This window comes from Piliocolobus tephrosceles, chromosome 5 (genome assembly GCF_002776525.5).
Source record: "Piliocolobus tephrosceles isolate RC106 chromosome 5, ASM277652v3, whole genome shotgun sequence".
NCBI classification, from domain to species: domain Eukaryota; kingdom Metazoa; phylum Chordata; class Mammalia; order Primates; family Cercopithecidae; genus Piliocolobus; species Piliocolobus tephrosceles.
The window spans coordinates 77,319,956-77,342,765 of record NC_045438.1 but is presented as its reverse complement, the minus strand read 5'-3'; positions in this window follow the sequence as shown (position 1 = coordinate 77,342,765).

Sequence of the window (22,810 nt, the reverse complement as noted above, 5' to 3'; positions counted from 1 at the left end):
TTCTTGGCATCCAAGATATCTAAATTTTGCAGACCTTGAAATGAATTGTTACTTGGCCTTAGGTGAATTACTTAACATTTCAGAGTATTACCTTTCTTATCTGTAATATATATATGTATCTCTCATCTGTAATATATATAGTATGTATATGTGTGTATAATGCAAATATACATACATATATTTGATAAACACTCATCAGTTGTGATATAAATGTATAGACACATAGATTAAATACATAACAATACATATAGCACTTTTTATTTATACAAAATATATGTGGTGTGTATATGTGGGTATATATAAATGTGTGTATATATAAACACATGCAAAGTTTTGTTACAAGTGAACTGTCTGGTATATAAACTGATAAATATTAGGCACTTATGAATGCTTTTAATTGAATTAAGAAGCAACCAAAAATAGAAAAAAAAAAAAGTATCCTGCATGATATCAGCATTCTATTCTGAATACTGAGTTTGCTCCCTAAGAACAATACTGTGTTATTTTTTAATAATGATGTCTGAGACTGGCAGGATATTGATATTGAGCTGATCCAATGTAATAACGTGAAAAATCAATGAGATCTTCAAGGTCAGAAACCACATGTAGGCCGGGCGCGGTGGCTCACACCTGTAATCCCAGCACTTTGGGAGGCCGAGGCAGGCGGATTACGAGGTCAGGAGATCGAGACCAGGGTGAAACCCCATCTCTACTAAAAATACAAAAAATTAGCCAGGTGTGGTGGTGGGCGCCTATAGTCCCAGCTACTTGGGAGGCTGAGGCAGGAGAATGGTGTGAACCTGGGAGGTGGAGCTTGCAGTGAGCCGAGATCGCGCCACTGTACTCCAGCCTGGGTGACAGAGCCAGACTCCATCAAAAAAAAAGAGAGAGAGAAAGAAAGAAACCACATGTATCAGAAAAAAAGTGATATTAATATTGATACAACTCTCAGGATTCAAGATCTTAATATGTGAATGAACTTACATCAGAGTTCATTAACTGATTCTATTATTTGTTTTAACATGTTTCTAGCTTCACAAACGAAAAAATCAGTGCAAAAACTTTTATGTTGCCTTTCCCTTTACCTGGAGCACTGTTACTCCACAGATCCCCTTGTTTCGTCTCTTGCTATTCAGGTCTTTGGACACTTGTCACCCCTCAAGGAGCACCCTGGCTAACATTTCACACCTATCAGTTTCTTTTTGTTTGTAACTTTGCATTACCTGATACTATATCATGTCTTGTATTTACTTGTTTATAGTACCAATCCCTGGGAAAATGTAGGGAACAGACCTTTTCCTCTTTGGCCCACTGTCAAGAGAGGAGTTAGAAGACAGCCTAGTGCGACCAGATTCTTCACAAGAAATGGATCTGATTATATCATTTTAGATCATTTTTGACTCTTCTTAAATTTTACGTAAATATAAATATACAGTATGTACTCTCTGAAAACTTACCCTTTTCACTGAGTGAAACATTTTTGGGGGATGATTAATAATGGCACTGACTATAGCAGTGTTTTGTTCATTTTATTATTGAGTAGTATGCAAGTCTAGGAATACACCACAATATTATACATCACCATGTCTTTACATGGTGAACATTTGGGTTGTTTTCACCTTTTGGTTATTATTAACAAAGCTGTTAGAAATATAAGTATTGTTGTAGATATATTTTTTATTAATCATGTGGAATTGCTGTCAATGTTTTTAAATGGTTGCTAAATTTTATAAGAAACTGACAAACTGTTTTCCAAAGTGCTTTTAATATCTTACACCTCCACCAGTGACATATGAAAATTTCAGTTCCTCCGGATCCAAGGAAACAATTGGTATTGTCTATCTTTTTAATTTGGGGCATTCTAATGTGTGAATGAAATGCTGTTTTGTATCATATTGTGGTTAAACTTTGTACATCCTAATGCCAAATATTTACATGCATTATTAGCCATCATATATCTTCTTTCGGGAAATTATTAAATAAGAAGTTTACTTTTCTTATTTGAGTGCGTTGTCTTCTAACTATGAGATTATACGATTTTTGCATGTGTTTTAGACACATAGTTCTTATCAGATAAATGTATTGAGAATGTTTTTCTCTGCCTGTGTTTTACTCCTCAATTTTTGAGGGATTTGTTTTAAAGAACCAAAACGTTTAAGTATTTTTGAAGACCAGATTAAAAATTTTTATTTTATAGTCCTTGTATTTTGAGTATTATCTAAAGTTATGGACCTGCCTCAAGGTTATGAAATTTTGCTTTTATTCCCTATGTTTTTCATTTTACATGTAGATATATGGTCCATTTTGAATTTAATTTCCTCTTTTCGAATGTCTGTTTTTAAATTAATTGTTATTTAAACTTTTTTTTTTTATTTTCAGGTATAAGCATATAAAAATACACATTTCAATGCAAGCACCTCTTTAACTGTATCCTGCAAATTTGGTTACTTAGTGCATTCATTTCTTTTCAGTTCAATTGTTTTTAGTATTTCCTTTGAGATTTTTTTATTTGACTGAAGGAGTATTTACCAGTGTATTACTTAATTGGCAGATATTTCAAAATTTCCTTATTTTAAAATTTATTTTCACTTTCCCCAAAGAATATACCCTGTAATATTTATTGTTTTTGAGATTTGCATGCTCCAGTACATAATCTATCTTGGTGAACCTTATTTGTAGACTTGAAAATAATATGTATTGTTTAACTGTTAGATGTGGCAGTGGTACTATCAGTTAGGTCAAGCTGATTACAGTGTTGCATAATTAATGCAACAAGTTATCAATACTATAATTCTGTTTACTGAATTTTTTTGGTGTTATTACCTTTATGTATTTTACATATAATATGTGTACATATATACATTATAACCACAATGTACAATATAGTTTTTCTTTAAATTTCTAGTTTTCCTTAAAGGAATTGGAAGAAGACAAAAAAATTTTATTTTACCAACTTATTTATCATTTCTAATCCTATAGATTTCAATTTCCAACTAATTTTCTTTCAGTCTGAAGTAAATCTTTTATTATTTGTAGTTGTGGAGGCCTAATAATTAATTCAACATTAATTTATCTGAAAACCTATTTATTTTACCCTAGACATATAATTCTGTAATGACAAGTTTATCCTCCCATTTCCATTTATCTTCTACTGTATCTGATATACACTGAGTTGTCATTTAAATTTTTGTTTTCCTTGATATAATATGCTCTTTTTTTCTAACTGCTTTCAAACTTTTCCTTTGATCTTTTATTTTTAGCTGTTGAATATGATGTATCTAGATATAAATTTCTTTAATTTACCCTACTCAAGGCTCACCGAACATCTTGAATCTGTACATCAATGTTCTTCATAAAATTTGGGAAACTTTGGCCATTTTTTCTCCAAATATTTTTCTGCCTCATTGTTACTTTCTTCTCTGTGTGATGCTTTAATTACACATATGTTCAACATTTTAGTATTGTCCTGCAGGTCCCTCAGGATCTTGCCCATGATATTGAATAATCGTGGCTCCCTGTTTTTCAAATTACATTGTTTTTACAAGACTATCTTTAAGTTCATTGACCTTTCTTTCTACCATTGCTATACTATCCTTAAGCTGATCCAGTGAATTTTTTTATTTCAATTACATGCTTTAGATCTACAATTTTCACTTGGTCCTTTTTATACATTCCATTTATTTGCTATATTACCCTGTTTACTCATTACATCCACATTTTCCTATGAATATTTCAACATATTTTCCCCTCGATATATTTTGGTAATAGATTTAAAGACTGCTAATTCCAATATTGAGCTCTCTTCAGAGTCAATTTCTATTTTTTTCTTGTTCATGGGTAACATTTTCTTTTTCTTTTTTTTTTTTTTTTTTGACATTACACTTAACACTGACTGTACACTTAACATTGCCAGTGTATTTTGTGAAGACTATAGATTTTAACTTGTTAAGTCTTATTTTCAACATATCGTTAGGGTGGACCTGTGGAAAACATAAGGTATTTTTTAAGCCTCTAACTATAGGAAACTGTTGAAGGCGGAAAGAGTGAGGGTCATGATCAACTCAGTATACCACTGGAGGCTCCATGAGTAAACAGCAAACTGTTCTCATGACAGCAGGTTGTTAGCAAACTGACAAACTGCGTCTGCCGCCCAGAAGGAATCCTGAGGGCAGTCACGACCCAGGCACAAGTGTTTCTTGTGATTAGGCATATCTGAAGCCTGTTAGCCATCATATGAACCTACGATCAATCAAGCAGCTGACCAATCGTTAGCTCCTCCTGCCCACTCTTTCTACCCAATAAATACGAAGAGTTGTGGAAGCTCAGGGTGGCGGCTCCCTTTGCTCACTAGAAGCAGTGAGCTCTCTTCTTCTTCCCCTCGCCCTCTCCTTTAAAACAGTTCCTTTTGTCTTTAAGTTTTCATTACTACATTCCATGCGGCCCTTCCTTCAGTCTTATGATGATGGTCTCAAGTAGTAACAGTAGTAACTGTTGTAATGACAGTCTCAAGTAGTAACTGTGGCAGTCTGCCACAGGAAACACTTTCTGAATCTAAAGTTCTACCCAGTGATCTTTATTAGGCTTGATTTTAGGAATTTGTATCATTACTCTAGAGTAGACTATAAGAAATCGTTCTTACTCCTAATGCATAATCTTTTTATTGCCTTAGCTGAATTCCTGGGGTATCAACTCTCCTCTCTTGCTGGGTCAGAATTCCAGTATCTTTCAGCATTGCTCAAACCCTAGTGCTTCCCTTCTGTTCGCAACTCTGTAATAATTGAGTCCCTGCCAGAATATGTGTAGCTCAGCATTCAGTTAAGGCCTCGAAAACAAATTCTTCATAATTCCACTCTTCTTGACTCCCTTTGGTGACTTGAGTATCTTATATATCTTATATTCTGGCTGCTTCAGAAGCCACAAGCTCTATTCTCTGTTTTCTCAGCTCAGAGGGATCATGGTGCTTTTCTTGTGTTCAAGCTCTCTGAAACAAATTGGAACATTGTCCAAAGGTGCAGAAGTGTGGCGGCTGTACAGCCCATCTTGAGAGGGGATTGCAGTTTCCCTTTTCTCAGGGATTGCAATCTCAAGTTGCCTATGATTCTATGCCTGAAAATAGTTGTCTTACATATTTTGTTCAGATTTTATTTTATTTTATTTGGTGAAAGCACTAGTCCCATACCAGTGATCCTACAATCTCTGACAGATGAAATTCCATTACACATTTTAATTTCTCAAGAAAATAATTTTTCATTGTATACTACTAAATATGAATGGAATGGACTAATAAACATTATGTAATACTTGATTTATGCATGTATTTATAAAATAAGCATAACATTTTAATAGTTGATTAAACATCCACTTTTAAAAATAAAATAATTTATTTCAGTTTAAATTAAAATATTTTATAAGGTAGTTACTTGTACTAATGTCATTTAGATAAAATATTATAGTTATTACTCAGAATTATTATTGAAATTATAGCAGTAATAATCAAATAATACCTTCTGTAAATACTGACATAATTAAAAATTGTTTTGTTGTATATGGTTTATAGAGACACATACATATACTAATTCTCAGCTATATGTGTAATTTCCAGTATTATACTCAAAACACTAGATTTTAAAAAAGTTTTTAGCTTGTTCATTATCTACTATAATAAAATGTTAATTTTTTGTTATTTTTTTCCAAAGGGAACAATTTAACTTAAGTATGTGATGTAATAACATGCATGAGATATCAAAAATCCTTCATAAAATCAGTTTACAATAAGTGTTACATTATTTTAATATCATATTCTTCTAAAACTTGACAGTTAATTCCTAAAATAACCACTAAAGTATTTTCTTAATTATATAAAAAGTTGAACAGTTGGTATTACCCTTATTTGTCAAATTAAAAATACAGTAACTAAGTAGAATAAAGCATTTAGAAAGTTCTGTCACATAATTTATAGACATGTTCTCAATTTAATATTAATTTTTCTAACAAATATTTAGTAAGCACTCCCTGTGCATTTAGACATGAGTAACTTGGGATAAAGTAGTCAGCAATATAGGCATTATCTCCTTCATGAGAATTGATGGCTTAGTAAGATAATCACTTAGCTTGAATTATTAAAATGAGTCAGACAGGCATTGTTTGAATATATACACACATGTGCACACATAACTACATACATACATACATACGCATGCATATTTTCATCTATTTCTCATGCTAACTCTATAAAGTCCTTGTTATCACCATTTTATTGATCATGTTATAGAGGTATATTTTACCAGGGTGTCATATGACAACACTGTTTATTCTTGTTATTGGTGGTGGTGGTGGTGGTGCTTGTTTTTGGTCACAAATTCTTGGCTTTCATAAAACACTGTAGAGCACTCCCTACTATGAAATTCTTTGGCATGAAAGGCATGCACTGTCAAGATGGTATAAGAGAAACTACAGAGAATAAGGAAATTGCATTGGATTTAATCGACCTGACCCTATAATACTGCCTGTCTTTGTAACATAGCTCATCTTTCCATTTTTAATAGCCAGTTACTTTTTTGATAGTTACTACATTTTCTCTGCATTTAATATTAAGCTATCAGTGAAAACTTTAGCTAAAAGTGAACCTGTATCATTTTCTATTTCTTCACTCTATATCTACATTAAGCAAAGAATAAACTCAGGTAAAGGTAGGTATAGTCATGTTCTCAGTCCTCTGGCTTCTCCCCTCCCCCATCCACAGTCTCAGGCATCTTCTTTCTATAACTGTCATCCACGCTTCGGCCAGCCACCTGGCATCTGATGTGATCTGTGTTTGTATAGATAACATCAGTATAATTCGGTCTAAGGTCTTTCAGACAACCTCTCTCAACTAGCTCAGTCTCTTTGACCTGTGTTCTAGCAGAATAAAGGCCATGTCCCCTTGAAGCTTTCACTGAGAAACATCATCTATTAATTGGTGAATCGCTTTCAACCTCCTTACTTCCATCCGTGGAAAGTCTATGGTTTTCAGTTGCTTATTTGTTTACTTGATGTTTGACAGAAAAGCAAAGTAAAATGACAAGAATAGCAGCCATTTTCCTGCTTATGTGCATATCACTCTCTCACACACACAGACGTAAGCCTGGGTGCATGTATATCTACTCCCCAGTGCCTGTAGGGAATCCACGTTTGTTGAAGCCAACAATTATCCATGCAGCTCTCCTACCATGTGCTCCCAGTCACCAGCTGTCTCGCTTTCCAACATGCTGAGGCTTTTGCTCTTCCCTGAAGCAGTTCACATGGGCACCATGATCCTCTCAGCTTAGTCTCTGATTCTAATCCTTATCCTAGGGTCTTGGAGCTTTTCGCTTCTTTTAGCTATTTCCAGTTTGAAATTCACATTTATTACTGGCTCCTGCTTCCAGAAGTGTTGGCTGTAAGGAAAAGGATTAAAATGAATCACAAACTATTTTCATTTATTCTACTAAAGCTTTTCCTAATAGCCAAGGCACGCTGATATTATACAAGCTCAGTGATACCCACAAGTGGAAGTCTTTTGAATTTTTGTATTAATTGACACTATACGAATGTGATTAACTTGTTCATACCTAAGCTTAGGTACAGCATATTACCTGTGGGAGCAAGATTCAGGATTCGTTCTGATTGGGATCAAGTAATTTTCGTTTATTCCATAGGTAGTATCACTCCTAGCCTCGTCACTCTAAGATAAGATACTTCTTTCTCATAACGTCTCTATTCACTGACTCAGTATTAATTCTTTTGGTAATTTGCTCCTTTTTTTTTTTTTTTTTTTTTTTAATAACTTCTGGGTTTAGCTGCCTCACGTTACAAGAATGGCTTGTCATCCAATATACTTTTTTTTTTTTTTGAGACGGAGTCTCGCTCTGTCGCCCAGGCTGGAGTACAGTGGCCGGATCTCAGCTCACTGCAAGCTCCGCCTCCCGGGTTTACACCATTCTCCTGCCTCAGCCTCCGAGTAGCTGGGACTACAGGGGCCCCCCACCTCGCCTGGCTAGCTTTTTGCATTTTTTAGTAGAGACGACGGGGTTTTACCGTGTTAGGATGGTGTCAATCTCCTGACTTCGTGATCATCCGCCCGTCTCGGCCTCCCAAAGTGCTGGCATTACAGGCTTGAGCCACCGCGCCCGGCCCCAATATACTTTTTTTAATATTCTTAGTACACATAATAATAACAAGACACCTAAAAATAATTAAGAGAAGCTGGCACTTAAATTTTGATTACATTTTATTTCAAAGGCCATCCAACATTCTATTTAAGACAGAAAAAAAAAGCATATATATTTAACACCTTAAATTTAGAGATTATAAAGTAGCGCTAAAAATACAAAACAAACAAACAAAAACACAAATTTCCCATTTTGTGAAGAAACCAATCAAAATGCTGTGTGTAATCCCCTGATGGTGATCTTGCCTTCGTCTCAGTGGGTAACTAAATAATGCTTTAATAACAGTTAACTGACAAAGTGGTTGCAGTGGATATTCTTGGAGGACTCCTTTTACTTCTTACCGCTCTCTATTGACCTAATAATTAGTTTTTAATAAGAAAAGGTCAGCTTCTCATTCCATTTCTGTCTAAGGTGCTACTCAATGATTCACAATTTTCCTTTTCTTTTAACCTTATATATGTTTCTTGCCAACATCACCCACAGTGAAAAGAGCCCAAGCCAATGATGTCTACTTGCAGGTTCATTTGGGTTAAAAGAGAGTCTGGGTAAGAACAGACACAGTTTAATCTATTTATCATAAAAGCTAGAAAATTCAAATGGCATGTCTTGCTGAGGGCAGGTCAGTCATAGCTGTAAAGTAAAAGTGATAGCACACTTAAACTTGTAAATAAAGATTGCCATATGGATTTCTAGATGTCTTGATTCACTTGTTTTAACTTTAAAATATATTTTTTCTTTTCATAATATCTTCAGTTTTAGATTTTTATTGCAGTAGTTTTCTTATAAATCCATCCCACAAACAACAATAACAACAACAAATCTCTCAAGTTTCAGCCAAGTTTCTTCAGGGCTCTGCAATCTGGAACATAATTTTCTTAAAGTGTAACCACTGCATTCTATCCTAATGTCCACAAGAACAAGACCTTACTCTCAGAGAAATGGTAAATATAGTCCCTTGTTCATAATACCCACTTCAAACCAGGAACCAGAAAGTCAACCCATTACAGTAAGTTTGTTTTAATGTGTTCAGTCCTAGTAACTGAGCCACTTTTCCTCCCAAGTCCACAGTCCAGAGTTTCAGAGAACAAGGGGAAAACTGAAAAGCTCCTGTCACCTTTTGCAATAAATATCTTTCCCTAGTTCAATAATAAACCTATTGTAGAATGAGAAGTGAGAAAATGAGAACCTGAAGAAGAAAATAGATCCAGTTATTCAAGTCATTTGGAAGGTAATATTATGTTGATCATATGTCCGTAATGAAGATGAAGACAGGAAATTGCATCTAGTTACTTCAAAAAAAAAGGGGGGGGGGGCGGTATTTTAATGAGAAACAAAACTCTCTACTCAGGGAGTGGCTTATGGGTGCATGTAGTAGCCTCCCTTTACTGCCATTTAGTCAGAAGAAACAAAGAAGTAGCTGTCTACATCTGACCCTACATCACATGTGGAAATCCAGACTTCCAAATACAGTGACAGACAAAAATGCAATGATAATAATACTATAAGATATCATGGAAATTGACTAATAAAGAGGAACATGTAAAGAAGTAGGGGGTAAGATTCAATAACAAAAAAAAAATGAAGCAAAATAACAATAAGAAAAGACTCTAAGAACATGGTAATAATAATATTGGGATACAAAACAGCAGTTTGAAAGGCAGACTGGAGGTACATCCTTTAATGGTTCCAGAGGACAGAAACAAATTCTTTTAAGGCTGCCTGAAGGTGAGGAGAGACAAATATAATAAGCCCTTGAAACAAAATTTGCAAATAATACAGCTTGCTAGAGTCTTTTTTCCTTTTTTTTTCTTTTATTTATTTTTTTCTTTTTTGAGACAGAGTCTCGCTCTGTCGCCCAGGCTGGAGTGCAGTGGCGCAATCTCAGCTCACTGCAAGCTCCTACTTCCGGGTTGCGCCATTCTCCTGCCTCAGCCTCCCGAGTAGCTGGGACTACAGGCGCCTGCCACCACGCCCGGCTAATTTTTTTGTATTTTTAGTGGAGACGGGGATTCCCCGTGTTAGCCAGGATGGTCTCAATCTCCTGACCTCGTGAACCGCCCGTCTCGGCCTCTCAAAGTGCTGGGATTACAGGCGTGAGTCACCGCACCCGGCCAGATTACTAGAGTCTTAAAGTGAGCAACGTTAATTTAGACTCTGTGACTTAGGCAAGTTTTCTTTTTAATATATTTCCCTCATTTTCCTTATGTATGAAAGATGATAATAATTACATTGCCCCAGTATTTTTAAGTGTTGGCTGAATTAACCCTTGTAAGTATGTAGAAAATAGTAGGCAGTGTTAACTACTGGAGCTTTATCTACTATTATATATGTCTATGAATTGCTAAGTTGCAGAAAATTTAATACTAGTTCATAATGTATTGTTGTTAAACTATGCTTTAATAGTATTCTGGATTTTTTTGTAACTTAGACTGAATATTAATGCAAATTTCTGAAATTGAGAGGCTAAAATATTGATGGATTTCTGGACATTGATAAAACTATGAACTCCATTATGTTAGACAGACTTTTTTTCAGGAATTTATAATAATCCACTTTAATAAAATAACACTTTTATGGAATGGAATACTAGAATGGTCTACTCGAACTGATAGTAATTTTTCTCTCTGATCAGGTGTCCACAAGAAGCCAAATTTTAACCAGAAGTACAGTGACCCTAGGACTGGAACAAGGTGGGCAATTGTCTGATTCTAATGTATGAAGGTAGATCGGAATTCTGTTAATGTTCTCTTTAGCCTGACTAACCTTTAGATAGGCTTTTTCCTGATTATAGGCCTGATGGAGCTCAGAAAATGATACTAAAAAAATATGCTACCTTGGAAAACTGAGTATTTTAAGCTACAGGAACTTGGGAAAACCATGCAATCAGGAAGATCACTCTTTGACTTTCTCTGGCCTTTCTCTCCTGAAGCAGGTTGTAAAATGATTATCTGACCTACCTTCCCTGAAAGTAGGTCATAGGATGCTCACTAGAGTGATCCTTCCCTATACTGGAGGCCTAGAAGCATCTAAACAAACAGGTCTTGCTAAATTCCCCCCAGTTTCTTACTGTTAGATGATGCCCTTTTATCCTCCAAGTATATTTCTGCCCTGAACATCTACAAAAATACACAATTTTCTCTGGGTCTTTAAGTCTTCATTTCTGAAGGCTGCCATGTCACATAAAATTTATATTAAATAAATTTAAGCACATTTATTTGTTTTTCTCTTTTTAATCTGGGTTAAAGTTTTTTAAAAACACAATATTTTATAATCAGGAAAGGAGAAAAAGAGACTATATTTCATATGAAGTGCCACAGTCTGTAAGGTGGCCATCTCACAGACTGAGAAGCATGCTTCCAGCCAGGACCAGAGACAGGTACTTGGAAGGAGGTTGGGGCGAGAGTTTTATTCTGAACACATATTCAGTAGATTACAGGAGGAGCTATGAATATTAATGAAAATGGTCCTGACACATGGATATTGAACAAACATGCATGTAACATATGACCTATGTTTATTTTGGGATGGAGACAACATTTAAGTGTATTACAATTTTTGCTGTTTATATAACAATTGGTATTTTCAGGACACAAGTTCACGCAAGTGCACTATCTCTGTAAACCAGTCAGAATCAGTCCATAGTCTCCAGTCTTCTTACCAAAAGAAAGCTATTGAAATCTATCTCTTGACAATCAAAGCTGTCGTTACATGCAGTTGTGGAACAGGAGCTGGGGAGTCAGTTAGTAACTGATGGAGCTACACATTGTTTTAATATTGCTTATATTGAGGCCAATGCTTGCTTAGCTTCTAGAGAAAAAGAAAAATCTTGTGGCTGTTAGAGAATCATTTATCTTTAAGTGTAGGGGTGCATGACTTAGCCCTGGCCAGGCATCACCTTAAGTCCTATTTGTAATTTGGTATCTTATTGCCACAAAGAGTCTTTTCTGTCAGTCTTAGGATCTCTATTTTAACATTAACACTGCTCAGTTGTGTTGTGTGTAAACCACAAAATGTGTCTGACCTCCCATCTCATCATGACCAGGAACTCAGCTTTAAGGTTTTTCTGGGGTCCCCTGGCCCACAAGGGGATCCATTCAGTTGGTGAGGGTGGTAGAAGTTTATTTTTAGTTTACATCTGTCTTTTATTTTAGAGTTTGAATTTATTCCTTTGAGATTCAGACCTTCTATCACTCATAAATGTCTCTGTCAGGGACCTGAGAGTCATCGCTTTGAAATATAACCATCAGAAAGATAAAGTCCCCAGTCTCAGTCGTCCATTCTCTGTGGAAGAGAAGGAGCTTAACTTTTATAAGGGCTAATTAGCAAACACAGGTAGTCTAACACATCGACCAATCTCCCCACTAATACCTTCAAGGAATTTTCTGCTAGTTCACTGCAGCATTTAAAAACTCTCCCACCTTTTGTTTCAGTAGACCTGAGATCAATTTTTTTTTTTGCTGTTACACTAGTCTTGGTCCCTGTTGCAATAGTCTCCAATAAAGTCTCCTTTTTTGTTTTTTTGTTTTTTTTCTGTTTAACCCATCCAGTGCAATTTTTATTTTATGGAGCTGAAAGCATGATCTCTGCAACTTCATGTGCTAAGGCCCTCGATTTTCTTCGTTGTTTTATTCAATACTGCCAACCTCTGATTCTTTTTATTTTTTATATTTTCTCCTCTACCTCAGTGTTTCTCAACTGTGGTTTGAAGCGTCTGAGGGGATTTAAGATACCATAGTCTGATTTAATTCATCTAAAGTAGGATGGGGAATTGGTATTGTTTTAAATTGTCCGAGATTGCAGTAATTGACAATATTGAGAAGTATTTTTCCAGAGGATAAAACTTTTCCTTTCATGCAATGCTTCTACACCCATGTAAAGTAAAATTGATCAGATACTCATCCATCAAATTAAAATTGCCTGCCATTCCTGACATTCCTGGCCTTTATCTACATTGTCAATTCAGGGCTTATGAAACTCTTCAATCACATAGTTATTGACATCCTCTACTTGTTTCTATTATAGAAAACAGAGACCATACTTTATAGCCATATATTACTAGTTTAGCTCACAAAGACAACATTAAATTCTGAAGTGGGGAAAGTAGAAGACCCAATTTATCTCCCTTTTTCATTTGGCCAATTTCACTGAGTTTATCCAATCTCATCCTCAGAACTACTTCCTTTTCCCTCACACTATTCAAGTGTGTTGCATAGATGGCCGCACTGGCATCACATGAGAGCTTGATAGACATGCAGAAGACACACCCACCATGTACTAAATCAGAATGAGCATTTCACAAAATACCCAGGTGAATTCTATGCATATCAACCTTTGGGGTATATGGCTTAACTATTAATATAGTAATAGTTTTTTGACCACTCATATGCATGTCCACGGCAAGCCGGATTTCCTGCATTAATTTTTGTATTACTCTTGTCTAGTACAACCCTGGTATTTAGTAGGCATCTAATATATACATTGAAGACATTACTGTTTATTTATTCATAGTCTTCTTTATTATTATTATTAAATTCTCTTTTTTTTTTTTTGACAGAGTCTCACTATGTCGGAGGGTGGAGTACAGTGGCACTGCGTCGGCTCACCACAACCTCTGTCTCCTGGGTTCAAGCAATTCTCCTGCCTCAGCCTCCCAAGTGGCTGGGATTACAGGCACCCACCACCACGCCTAGCTAGTTTTTCTACTTTTAGCAGAGACGGGGTTTCTCCATGTTGGCCAGGCTGGCCTCGAACTCCTGACTTCAGGTGATCCACCCACGTCGGCCTCCCAAAGTGCTAGGATTACAGGCATGAGCCACCATGGCCAGCAAATTTTTTTTTTTTTTCATTTTAGAATCATTTAAATAATATTCTATGTTATTATATTAGTTGATGTTAATGACAATGTTTATAAAATAGAGAAATAAAAAATAAAGGTTTACTGTCATCCTGAAACAACTTTGTATTTCTAAAACCACTACTCCATTTATTTTATATGTATATGTATAGTTGGGATCATGATGCAGATATAATTTTGAATACTAGTTTTTCATTCCACATTATACAAGCAACTTTTCCTTGCCACTACTTACTTTTCAAAGCCATTTTTTAATGTCTACTTAATAATTTTAAAGGGCATTTTGCATCATTTACATTATGGCCTCAGCCCATCTTTCTAACTTTAGCTCCAGACATGGGTCAAATATATATTCACCACCTGCTGTAATCAAATTAGATTTATTGTTGTCTTTACTTTTCTTACAATTTCATTTTTTTCTGAAGAGATTTCTTTCTCCTGAATGCATTTCCTACATAACTCAGCAGATTAAAAATCTACCATTGTATATGATTTCTGAAATGCAAACTTCACTGTAAAACTTGTTCATGTACACTTCAAAAGATGTCTCTCCATTCTCCAAACTCCTATCACTTGCTGTTTTTATTTTCTATTACTCTTATGGCATTTACCACATGTACCATAATATTGTGTTCTAGTTATATCTACCAGTTTATCCACACAGAAATTCAAGAGCCATGCCCTAATATTTAACTATATTATGATACAATTGTATTATATATACTATTATTGTAGTATGATGCAATTATATTATAAATATTATTGTATTTATATGTGTGATAGTTATAGGACTTGCTCATAGAAGATAGTAAGAACAATTGTTGAATTATCTTCAGTACAGAATCTTTTATTACTTTCCAAGATGTCTTGCCATATCTTCCATGCAGTTACTTACCTCAATAACCTGGAATTCATCATTGATTCATCTCTTACCTTCATGCACAAGATCCTGACCATCAGCAAGCAGTGTCTTCAAGCATTTTCACTACCTCCATTCTGACACTCTAGTCCAAGGCAACTTTGGATTTACTCACTGACTCCCAGTTTCCACTCTTTCCCTGATAATAATATATCCTCATAATAATGAGTCACCTTTTAAAAGAATAATCAGTGCTGTCACTCTCCTGCTTAGAACTCACCAAAGGCCTCTTATCACACTTAAAATAACAGTCGATTTTCTAAACATAACTTACTGAACCCTGTCAGATTTGGCCACATTGTGTACTTTCCAAAACATTTCTAAACTTATTCTACAATAGCCATACTCAAACAGGAGCTCCACTCTCATTTTTAGTCTTTGAATTTGCTTTCTTTTGTGTGGAATACTCTTCTTTTAGATATTTACATGATTCCCGCTATCATATCTTCTGGATGCCTGACCAACTAGTGCTTTTGATACTTCCTTATCCTCACCATTTCCTCTAACATTTCTCCTCTCTCATTATCCTTTTTAAGTGCTTTGATAACACTTATCATAATTTGAAATTGCATGACCTGTATTTGTTTATTGTCTGTCTTCTTCACTAGAATGTAAGCACCTTGAGGGTAGGGGCCTGTTGTCTCTTATTCACTACCTGGAACAGTTTTCGGCACATGGTCTATCAAAAAATAATTGTGGAATAAATGAAAGAGTAATATGACAATTGTTACATGTTTTTATCCTATGTTAATCTATTTTTTCTGATACTCAGAACTATAATTGGAAATAGTGAGGACAAGCAAGTGTAAACCCTCTATATCTGAGGTTTCTGCATCTTCAGATTCAAACAAATGTGGATTTTTAAAAATCAAAAAATAAAATAAAAGTAACATCAATAAAAGTATACTATAACATCTATTTACAAATTACACTATATTGCATACTGTAATCTAGAGATAATTTAGAATATATGGGAGGATGTGCATACATTATATGCAAATACTACACTGTTTTCTATAAGAAACTTGAATATCCTTGGATGTTGGTATTGGCAAGAAAAGTCTTGGAACCAATTGACTCTGGATACCAAGGGACAATTACGTATAAAAAATTGTGGTAAATTCTTATTCTCCATTTAGTTTGACTGTATAAGCACAAAGCCACAATGACAATGAGAACCAAGGAGTAACCAAGGATTAAATTTGTATATAACATCCAATAATCCTAAGGACTAGGAAAACAATTTCTCTTTTTCCTTTCGTCCCCACTTTCCCCCAACTGTTTCCATTGTCTCTTGACTAGGAACATGAGCTTTTTATTAGGGCAAATTATAAGATAGAGGTACTATTATAGAGACTCATCATAGCAAGTCCAAGCTTTTATGCTTTAAGGAAGAACATCTGAGGAGAGAGCACCTTGGAGTAAAGATAAATGTTGAAGATTTGCAGGCCTGGCAGAATCCTCTACATAGATTTCTATGACTCATTATTTTCATAAAATATTTTATTTTATCATGTTCAGAATACAAAACCTTTAGTGTTCAAAAATTTCCAAAATTGCTGCTTATGAAGAAACCATATTTCCCCATCAAATGATTTTTGAAGTTTAAAAAGATAAGGTTAAAATGCTATCTGTGAGTTCTAATGGCATGCCAGAGCATCAGTTATTTATCTTTAACTATATGCCTGGAAGGACTAAAATGGCTAATACCACTTTGCATCAGAAATTCTAAATAAGAAAAAATAGAGAATAGTGAGATGTGTACAATAGTAAAATACATTGAAGTGAATTACTGCACCTTCATATATGCATAATATAAACTTACTATGGCCTAGTACACTTATTTTTAGCATTACTAAATCACAGATCAAAAATAATAAATAAATAAATCTTTAATTACAAGAATATGTGCATGATGTCTAATTCCACTTCATGTAAGTACCATTAGAATATTAAAAGGTCATCCTTGAATGTATTTTCATCATACTAATCATAGAAACTGTAATAGCATCATATTGTAGGTAACAGATGAGGTCAGCCCTAAGGCTAAATTCTGGTGAGCTGTGACTTTTGACTGAAATATAAAGGTCATGTCTATGAGCTGAAAATCCAGTCATCCACAGTTTAGTGTTATATTAAGGTTGAATAGTACAGGAGTAACAGAATGCTAACTTACATGCTGAATCACTGATTGCACAGGTAATGATAGCCCACCACATGTACATAGTGAATTAAAGAATCTTTTGCCCTAAATTATGAACAATTTAAAAATATACTGGAATTAATAGTGTCCTTGCTATGTCAATACATACATAATTGGAACTAGCTATGGTTTGAATTATCCCCCAGGAGTTCATGTGTTGGCAACTTAATGCCTCTCTATCCTAAATGAGGGTCTGCTTTCATAAATAAATAATATTGCTATGACATGAGCGTATTCATTGTTGCAGGAGTGGCTTTGTTATCAAAGTGAGCTTTCTCTGGATCTCTTGCTCTTATTCCCTTACCTTGCAATGCTCTTCACCATGTTGTGATGCACTAAGAAGGTCCTCTCCAGATGCCACTGTCATGTTTTTGAAATTCCCCACCTCTAGAACCATGAACTAAATAAACTTTTCTTTATAAATTACACAGCCTCTGATATTCTGTTAAAGCAACAGAAAATGAACTGACAGGTTCCAGTTTTCTGAATTTTGGGGATTCAGAATTTTCTGAATCTCTTCCTGATCCTGCTATGAGATTCTAAGATTTCAACACCCAGGTTAAAAAAATGAGAAATGTTCTAAGCTTGAGAGGAAATAAATAAAGCATAAGACTAAAATGGGGCTGGGCACAGTGGCTGATGCCTGTAATCCCAGAACTTTGGGAGATCAAGGCAGGAGGATTGCTTGAGGTCAGGAGTTTGAGACCAATTTGGTCATCATAGCAAGACCCTATCTCTAGGAAAGAAACTAAAAACAACCAACGAGGTATGGTGGCACATACTTATAGTCCTAGCTACTTGGGAGGCTGAGGCAGGAAGACCACTTGAGCCTAGCAGTTTGATGCTGCAGTGAACAATAATCTAACCACTGTGCTCCAGCCTGGGTAACAGAGGGAGCCCCTGTAAAAAAAAATTAAAAAATTAAAAATTAAAAAGGACTAGAAAATCTAATATCCGCATACATTAAAGTATAATAATAAATGTTATAATTTCAGGATGTAATTCACATGACCCCATTCTAAAGGTTGTGAGAAATAAATCTTTTGGCACAATATCTATGTTTAGAACTTTATATCTTATGATAAATATGAACATGGAAAAGACAAAGTTACAGAATAAAAATGTTAAATAATTACATTAATGAGCGGACACATGATACCTTAAAGTCAGAAGAAAAGAAAATTAAGGAACAGTAGAAAATTAGTAAAATTCATCATTATTTTTGAATTGAAGGATAATTATTCAATTAGCAAATAGACTTGTTTTATCTGAATAACCCAAAAATAATGGATGGTGAATTTAAAAAATCATACCCTTGAGGAAAGAAAGAGCATACTTTATTTTATGCATAAATGTGTGCAGATTTTTGACAATATAACTGATCAAGTTGATGCCTTGAGAATCTAACCACTGATAGAAATACAAAAGTTCTTACAAATCATAACTTTAATTCCATAATTATTCTGTATTCATTTCAGGTACTTTAAAACACACCGTTTACAAAAATATTACTTAAAATAATTCTCATGAAAATGTGTTTCCTGATCTCATCATTGAGGCCTTCAAGAGGTAGACTTTTAAGACATTTGTATCTTACCTGGTTGGGAGACATAGTTTCTTTTTTTTTTTTTTCTTTGAGACGGAGTCTCGCTCTGTCACCCAGGCTGGAGTGCAGTGGCCAGATCTCAGCTCACTGCAAGCTCCGGCTCCCGGGTTTACGCCATTCTCCTGCCTCAGCCTCCCGAGTAGCTGGGACTACAGGTGCCCGCCACTACGCCCAGCTAGTTTTTTGTATTTTTTAAGTAGAGACGGAGTTTCACTGTGTTAGCCAGGATGGTCTCGATCTCCTGACCTCGTGATCCGCCCGTCTCGGCCTCCCACAGTGCTGGGATTACAGGCTTGAGCCACCGCGCCCGGCTGTTTCTTAGATTTAAAAAGAGACACTTAGTATTTTTATATACTTCTTTTAGTTAGCAAATTATATTTTCTCTCACCAATTGGATCGGTATCCATTGTTTATTAGTAATTGTGAGTTCTAGTGCCTTTTCAGGGGAATAATATATGGTTGTTGGACATGGAAAGAAACACAGAATATCATAAAATATTTCTGTTATAGAAGCCTGTTATTCTTTCTGGATGCGAGTGAAATACTCAATACTCAATTTTATTTGGTAAGAATGACTATGTGCATCAAATCTAGGCTTAAATATTCTCGACACTATCAAAAATTTTCAGTGTAAACATTGCATTCAATCTTAGAGGGTATGTCTCCTACAAGGCAAGATTTAGTTGTCTATGTGCATATGTGCTGGGGTTAGGCAGCAGAAGATACAGAAAGCTCTAAGATTAACTTCTTACATTTCCTTTGCTATTTTCAATGCTTTTTCTGAATTTCTACTTATTTGACTTCATTAAGAATGAGTGATACTTCAGGTTATTGACATTTACTGAAATTAACTTTAAAATCTGTTTTATATCTTGTATTTTTGTTGCTACTGAAAACTTATTCAAATTATTCAGTGACCTTTACTGAAAAGGAATATATTTTTGTACATGGTCATTTACTATAGAGTTTTCCTTAGGTTTTATCAACCAACAATGCTAGCCCTTTGAATCATGGAGGTCTTCTTTTTCTTTTCACCCATAACACACTGGCAATGTCTATCACCTCTGGTAGACAGCTAACAAAGTCAGAAGGATTTTCAGTCTACTCTTGGCCTCCAACTGCTATTTCTATTCTGTTTCCATGGTAATGGAAATCAGATATATAAAATAATAATAAAAAAGAAATGCTTTTACTTGAGAATTTTCCAAGCTTTTGTCAAGCTTTTGATTTTCTTTATTAAAATACAATGTTTATTTTCAAGTTAAGTAATCAAATACTTAGTAGTTGTTTCTTGACACTTTATTTCTATCCCAGAATCCAAATATTTAGGAGAGAATATATTTCCTTTGAAAGGAAAAACAAAGTGGCTTTGACATGACTCAGCCTATAATCTGTTTGTCTATGATATCCAAGACAGCTAAATAGTGTCCTACTGGTTCTCAGTGAGGCTCTAACCCCAGAAAGAAGACATCATTTGCCTTGTTTGGGGTTGGTAGGGGATGGAGTATTGCTTCTGAAACTGGTGGAACTGCTGCATAAAATGAAAGAAAGAATCCAATTTCAATTTAAAATGTGTCCAGAGTACAAAGTGATGCTTAAAACATCACAGTGACAATTTTGGAAGCAGATGGATGATGCCAGCTTGGTTCTGTAGAGCTGCTCATGTTATCCCTTCTCAATAGTTAGAGCCTGTTGTCATAGGCTGCTACTCTTTTATCACACCTAAGTTCCCAAAGATAGATATCAGCTTTAATGTATGCTATCTCTTTTTTTTTTAAGTATCACTTCTGATAATTAATTACCTCGTTTTGTTTCCTTCATGCTATGTTATATCAAACATCTTCCATTCTTCTAGAATAATTCATGACTTTGCTACTTTGGGCAAGTAGACAGAGATGTTTTAAGACCAATTCTGTATACTTGTGAATAGTATCGTTGCCTCACTAAAATCCGTGATTATGGTCACAATCTGATATGGAGCCACAGCTCAAAAATAAGATGCTGGTTGCAGTTATCTTGTTGGTTTTTTCTCTTTCAATTGAAAAAAAAAATCCACTTTTTACATTTTTTTATAGAATAAATAGAGCTGTAACACGGTTTTTTGACCATTTTCATAGTTTATTTCAAATGCTACATACCAGATATATGTTCTATTAACTTTGTATTTGTTACAACCCTCCAAACCTCACACATAACACATCCCACATAGACATGTCTTTGAAACACGAATACATTATGTCACAGGCCTACACTCCTCTCTGGCTCCCACGATCAGAGTGACATTAAAGTAACTTAGGCATTTTGCATTATATTTTATTTAAGTTCAATTCATATCTGTTGAGGTATTTTTCCCATTTTCTGATATTTCCTGGCACTTAGAGATCTCATGATTGCAGAAGAGAATACACAAGTGAAAGCAGAATGGTGAAGAGCATGAGATGTGAACTTCCTGAACTCAAATCTAACACCCTCACTTCTTTGCTGTGAAAAACTGATGAGATTGTTAATAAATATCACCACCCCTTAGTTTTCCAATCTATCAAATGGGAACAATAGTTATAAATAGTTAAATAATGTGATTGATGTGAAGATTAAATATATCTGGTACACAATAAACATGGAAACATATTTTACAACTATATAAATTAAACAAAAAGGTAACAAAAATAAAGTAAGTAGAATAACCATTTAAATATTGCACAATTGCAATCATTTTTTACAGTAAAAAAGGGTGTTGAAATAATAAAAATATATAATGTTTGAAATATTTATATACCTGATAAATTGTTATACTGTTTTGATTGATAAATATTCTATTGTTTTGATGGGTGTATAAAATAGTTCAACTCAAAAATTACTTTGAAAATTAATCATAAATAATTAAAAGTATAATTATATGTAGCAAAATTAATTTTGAAATTTGCATTCATTTTAAAATAACATAAATACAATAATGATGTTTGGCACATAATCATATGTTTTATCAGTTCAGTGTCATTGTTTCTGTCCATAGCAAGGTATCTTGCAGTCCACAGCTCAGGCTTGAGCACCAACTAATACAATGAGTAGAACCTGGGACAGCAACACAGCCCCAAACCACAAGGAATTAGCTGTCTCTGATAACTTTGGTCCTAGTGTGCTTGACCATGTCACTATATTCCCTGCATGATATTCTTAAAATTTCTTGAAGGGAAAATGTTAGTTATACTATTAGAAAGGGTTGAGAGAGAGATTATATTTCTAGTTATCTTTCAAATTTAACCACATGTGTCTCTTTTTGTTAGCTGAGTTTATGTGGAACTTCAATGTACAATCGACCCTTGAACAATGTGGGGATTAGGGGTTCTGACACACTGCTCAGTCAAAAATTTGTATACAACTTTTGAGTACCCAAAAGCTTAAATTGATTGAGTGCCCAATAGCTTCCTGCAGACCAGAAACCTTACCAATGACATAACCAGTCAATTAACATATATTTTTAAGTTATATGTGTTATATGTCGTATTCTTAAAGTTAGCTAGATAAAAGAAGATGTTACTAGGAAAATCATAGGGAAGAAAAACGTATTTACTATGTATTAAGTGGAAGTGGATCATCATAGAGGTCTTTGTCTTCACATCGAATAGCCTGAGAAAAGAAAGATGAAGAGGGATTGTTCTTGCTGTCTCAAGGATAGCAGAGGGGGAAGAAGTAGAGGAGGTGGAAGGGTAGGCTGGAGAGGCAGGTACATTTGCTGTAACTTTACAGAAATACATTGTTATTTCTGCCTTTTTGCTTTTTTGTTGCTCTAAAAAATGTTTCTAAATAGTACCAATCCTTCTTCCACTATTTGCGTTAGTTTTAGTGCCCATATCCCAGAAGGAGTCATTTTCTAAAAGAAGTGAAAAAAAAAAACAAAAACAAAAAAAAAAGCAATCTTTAGTAATCCGAATCTTTCTGCCAGATTGTCTAATGTCATTTCTTTTCTGGCACTGCTGCTTCTACATTTCTGCCTCATCATCTGGCACTGGTTTGGAAGCACTCATCTCTACCATGTTGT